At 35.1% G+C, this 5,594-nt stretch overlaps 1 long non-coding RNA gene across 7 annotated transcripts; it reads right to left on the reverse strand.

Annotated features, from left to right (window-relative positions):
* Positions 1-1,283: 1,283 nt before the first annotated feature.
* LOC113304806 lies at positions 1,284-4,759 on the reverse strand. 7 transcript variants are annotated; one of them, XR_003338419.1, is made up of 9 exons: positions 4,651-4,684; positions 4,498-4,570; positions 3,779-3,884; positions 3,281-3,452; positions 2,655-3,160; positions 2,037-2,322; positions 1,747-1,866; positions 1,612-1,647; positions 1,284-1,517 (listed from the first exon to the last, which is right to left on the reverse strand). It is a non-coding gene; the product is annotated as an uncharacterized LOC113304806 (long non-coding RNA). The 7 variants fall into 7 exon arrangements; XR_003338421.1 differs by having other exon boundaries at positions 2,655-2,847; positions 3,084-3,160; positions 3,281-3,884; XR_003338422.1 differs by lacking the exon at positions 3,281-3,452 and having other exon boundaries at positions 2,655-2,847.
* Between the last annotated feature and the right edge of the window lie 835 nt (positions 4,760-5,594).

Here is a 5,594-nt window from a genome sequence, read left to right on the forward strand (position 1 = left end):
TATGACAAACCTAAGTTAATTAATTTTTCTTTCATTTAACTTTGAGTACATAGATTTAACTGTGAAGTTTCCAGAAGCTGTTAGTAACCATATAAGTTTATCTGGTTTAGTCTCTAAATTCCTATCTAAAGCTATTTTGATCTCATAAATTTTTCTTGCTGTAGAGCTTGGGAATAGAGAGTGAATTAAAGTTTCATTCCACTTTGAGGTGATTGGATCAATAAGATCTATAACAAGTGTTAATGGCGATTGGATCAATAAGATCTATCACAAGTGTTAAAAAGAGTTAGTTGCATTCCCAAATTGACTCAGATTTCCATCTAAATATGGTACCCAGTTATCTTCCCATATATTAATACTATGTCCATTCCTAACTTACCATATACTATTTTGTTCCACTAGCTTAATCCCTTAATGCATACATTTCCAAATCCGAACTCGTGGATGAGGGTTTAGATCTAAAGTCAGAGGTATTCCTAAAATATTTAGGTTTGAGTTGAGAAAGCCAAAGAGCATTTGGTTCTGTTAATAGCCTCCAAGCTAATTTTGCTATAAGGGCTAGGTTATATTTATGGGCATTTCTGAAACCTAGACCTCCTTTACTGACAGGTCACTACACCATTTTTAGGGATTCGCAACGGAGCCTAGCCGTTGCTGACTGGGGTCGCAACGGCTGATCCCTGTTGCAGAACACGGTGTTGCATTTTTCGCAACGGGATAAGCTCCGTTCCGACTCTTGGTCTGCAATGGGGATTCCCAACGTCCGCTGCCGTTGCGACTTTGTTTATTCGCAACCAAGTCTGTCGTTACTAAGATGTTTCTAATTACAGGAATACCCCTGCCCGAAACTAAAATGTTATTGGTTCTGGTTCTAATTTACTAGTTCTGGTTCTAATTTAGCAACAGATAAAAGACGTTGCTAATGTTTTGCAACATAAAAAAAAAGGTCAAGTCTTCTTTGACCTGGTCAAAACACATTTTCCCCCTGCAATTACCCTGATCATCCAGTTCTTGTGATTCAATCTAATAATTCTCATATTTTACATTTCCACAGATCTAATAACTTACTACAATGTTGTGCACCTGACATAAAAAGATTCAACATTTACACATGTTTTGAAAATCTGATGCAGTTATACGTTCTATGTTACAGGTTTAAATATCCAAGGCATTCTATAAACTATAAAGGAAGGATCTCGAAAAAAATAAAGCAGGGATGGGTGTTGAGTTGCAATAAGAGACCAGATGTAAACTAAAATGGTGAAAATTGTATTGAAACAGAGTAAAACTGAAGGAATCAAGAGTTAGAATAAAGCCATAATTTCAGTACTGTTTGTTACATTGTACTTGGTGCAATTATGTTTGTATTAGCTTCTATGGGTTTCATACAGAAATGGAATGTTACAAGTTCTTACAGTGAGAAATCAGAATGCTGCAAATAATTGTGGCTTTGAGAGGATGATCACACGATGGCGCCCAATTCTCTTCTCGTAAATGCGACCAAGATGATGAAGAACCTGCCACAAAGGATTGTGAAGCTAAACTCAGTAGTGAGGAAACTGAAAAATGTCAAGTAAAGAATTTTCAGTATGATCTTATCAAAGTGCTTACCCATGTCAGAGTAATGAATGACAACTGGAAATATTTCTGCAAAAGCCAACTGATATTTGTAAGGAAACTGATGATAAACCCTTAAAACAACCTAAGGGTTTGCATTTCAATCACTGAAGTTACAATCTTCATTACCTGAAATAGATTGAAATGTATAAGATAAACAACTGCAGGTTGAAGCGAACCAACATATCCATCATTCCCTAGCTGAACCTCCTCATCAACTTGCATCCATCTCTCACCTTAAGCCTATTTCTGGATTCAATCCATATCATTGGACAATCAGAAAGATAATTAACATTGCAGTAAACTTAAATATGATCAGGCATGCACTAAGCATTAATTGCATTGTTTTGTCAGTGAGAAGTAACTACGAAAAGAAGAATCTCATATAGTTACTAATTCTTAGTGTTAGTAATCAAAACCTTCTGCGCGGAACTATTTTAAAACCTTAAGAGCTTGACGTTTAGGCTTCTTAAAACAGGTCCACTGACTTACAAACTTTGCAGCGCATATGTATGGTCCCTATTTTACAGCACACAGTAAAACCCACGAATGAGAATCATATTTACAGAGAGCATACATGTATAAGAGATTGGTTTATTTATTGAATAGCCATATGGTAATAGTTTTGCCTATATTTCTTCCCTAACTCCAGGTAAAGGTCATGCACATGCTGAAGTGCTCCATTGTTAACCCGGATAGACAAAACTGCAAAAAAAAATCATAAATACAAGGTTAGAAGCTTCAACACCTAGTAGCTGGTTTACCAGATCACAAATAAGTCAAAATCACGTACTTGTTCAGAAGTTCAGGGCCCTAGTTGGTGATCATAGTTAATTTGTAATCTTAAGCAGACAAGCTGCTAACAAGTTTCAATTCTGAGGAACTTATTGTGTGAAATTTTCCCCAACCTCATTTGTTATAGCCTTGGAAATTATAGTTTTACCACAACCAGGAGGAATTTACTAATGTTGATAAGTTCAACGACATCAACATTAGTAACTCAATACCAATAAAAATTCAAGCATTGGCAGACTTACCCATCTTCTGCCATGCTTATCTCCTCTGGCCAGGTATCAAGTTCTTAAGTCTGCCATGCTTATCCTCCTCTGGCCAGGTATCAAGTTCTTAAGTCACTTCTAATGCAAACATGTAACCCCTGCAAAATCCTTCCATACTGCAGCTATTCTGTCTGCTGTTACTTCTGAATTCCCACATTCCCAAGGGACTTTCCTGTGCAGAAGAGTAAAAAAAACATCAAGAGTGAGAAGACATAATCTAGAAGAAATAATCTTTGATAAATTGTACACGAAAAATAGAGCTTTAAGTTGGTGATTGGGCAAAATGAACATAAGTCACTTCTCATAATTGATTTATATCTTTACTATAGTAACTATGGGAGAGTCTGAACAAAACAGGTCGTCCATAATCAAGCCTAAGAAAAGTAATGAATTTCCCCAAATCAGTACGTCTTCTTTAGTCATAATTTCTCCAAGGCTTCACGACATGCGGCTTCGGCTATAGTCTCATCATCCTCCCATCCACCCTGAGACCAAATTATGAAAGAATGTCAACACTCCAGATACAGCAAGTGTTGTTATCCTTAATACGGTCTCAATAATTAACAAAATGAAGATAACATAGAGAAACACATGCAAGTACATACCTTTGGGAAAACAATGTCTTCTTGATCAGGAGATGACACCATAAGAAGTTCCAACCTACTCTCGCAATCAACCGCGTCACCCTCACCATCTTTCTTGATTCCGTATAGAATACACCTCTTCGTGTTTTATGATAAGAGAATCAGCAAGGATTCCCCATAGATGCAGTAATAACTACAGACATAGCTGTAATTAACACAAGATGGCTAGGTAGGAAATTAGACAAGAATACATCATCATCAAAATATTCTTGTATGTCGATATAACATAGATAATTCTAAAAAAAACGATTCAGATGAAAGTCAACAACATTTTTTTAAAAAGAAGGAAGTATTTTCCTCTTTTTGTCCTACCCCTTGTTGTTTATTGCAACTAATTAGTACAAACAAGTGAAGAATCCTAATTACGCGCAAAAAATGAGTCGATATTGCCAGATAAATGATGAAACAAGTCAAAGTGAAAGAGAAAAGTTAGAAACGGAAAAGGACTTGATAATTTACCCAGCTACAAAGCGAAAATCATTCTCATATCATTGCCTATGTCGCCTGCTTCGTGCTATAAAAGTAGACATTGATGACATTGATGATGATATTCTGGAACTGCAATCTTCAAAGCGCACAAAAAATAAGCAAATTAGAACAAAAAACAATTTTCTTCAAACCAAGGGATATGGTAGGTAAATAAACATGTATCAAACTCTGATATAATGCATGAGGAACTCAGCAAAATGATGGACTTTCATAATACTACTGGTTGAAGCACATAAGTGCGGCAGAGGAAAAGAGCTAAATGAATCCAAATCTGTCAAAGGACATAAGAATCACGAGCAACCATGGTATTCAATTGTGAAGTCTCCGTCTACTGTATCCAACTTAAAGAATTGTTTTCACCATTTCCAGTTACTCCAGTAAACATCCACAATCACATGATATTCTTTTTATTAGGTAAACAAGTTAGCCCCAAAAAGGACATTGCTACTACTGTAACAGAACTATTCTTAAAAATTCTATCTGAAATTCCCAAAATTAAAAGTGAAAACTTCAATTCAACATTAAATTCAGATATATAATCTTACATAAAAACATCAAATCAATCTTCAGTTCTTTTCATCTCTGTTATCTTCAATTCAACATAACAGAGAACCCAAATGAATCCAAATCTCACAGACAACCAAACCTAAAATTGAACACAAATCATAAAACTAGAATAAAAAGATGACCTTATTGCCTGATTATCATATCGATGCTTCCAAATCTAACAAATGACCTAACATCTCAGATCGATGCTTGCAACTGAATAAAAATTCCAACTGAAATCCATTAGCAAACACAAACCTAAAACAAACATATACAAAGAACAAAACGATTATTACCTGCAGATCAAACTAGAGTTGATGTGGTTCAATCGATTCTGTGAAAGGGGATCTGAAGTTGATTCTGATGACTTTGTGCTCTTTGATAGACACATTTTTGTGACCGAATTGTCCTCAATTTTCAGTATTGTTGGTACTCGATTTTCTACTTATTATGGTGTTTTATGTGTTTGTAGTTATTTTTGGAAAATTCGGTTCGAAAAGTTGGTATAGGCACCCGGAGGACACATGTTATTCGTACTCTCAGTTTTGGATAAGGGGCACCTAAATGATAAGGGGCACCCCAGGAAGCCAACTACTAATCGCACCCGATTACTGGTTAAGGGGGCTCCATCGTCTTCCTTGAATTGAAAAGAAAAATTGGCGGGAAATTTGGTTTCAACGTTAAAGGATTTATTATCTTTAAGATAAGAATATCTTCTTGCCTTACAAACATGAAGTTTTGAAGAAAAAGGAAGTTATCTTGTATTAAACAAGAAAGATATCCTTAGAAGATTTTATCTTGGATTTTATTCTGCGAATTAAAGAAGATATGGGTTTAGTAAAGAAATATATAGAATAAAGAGAAGGAAAAATTCTGAAGATATTTTTAATTAAAAAGAAGAAGATATTCTTAATTAAAAAGAAGAAGATTTTGGAGTTATGAAAGAATATATTTGAGTAATGTGTATTTGTGTGTATAAATAGAGAGCTAGAGAGCACATTTGGGGAGGCGGGTAGTCCGGAGCCAAGAACATTATTTCATTTGGAGTTTAATATTTTCAATTCTATTTTCTATTGTTTCCGATTATTATTATTTTATAAAAAGGATTGTACGGTTTATTGTGAGAACTCCAATGGTGATTAATAAAATAAATTTATTTAATCATATTATCGTCTCTGGTATTATCGTGAGGAGCTAGACCCCATTTATGGGACGACGGAGGAAACCAAATCTCATGAAT

The sequence above is a fragment of the Papaver somniferum genome, chromosome 8 (genome assembly GCF_003573695.1).
Source record: "Papaver somniferum cultivar HN1 chromosome 8, ASM357369v1, whole genome shotgun sequence".
Classification (NCBI taxonomy): Eukaryota; Viridiplantae; Streptophyta; class Magnoliopsida; order Ranunculales; family Papaveraceae; genus Papaver; species Papaver somniferum.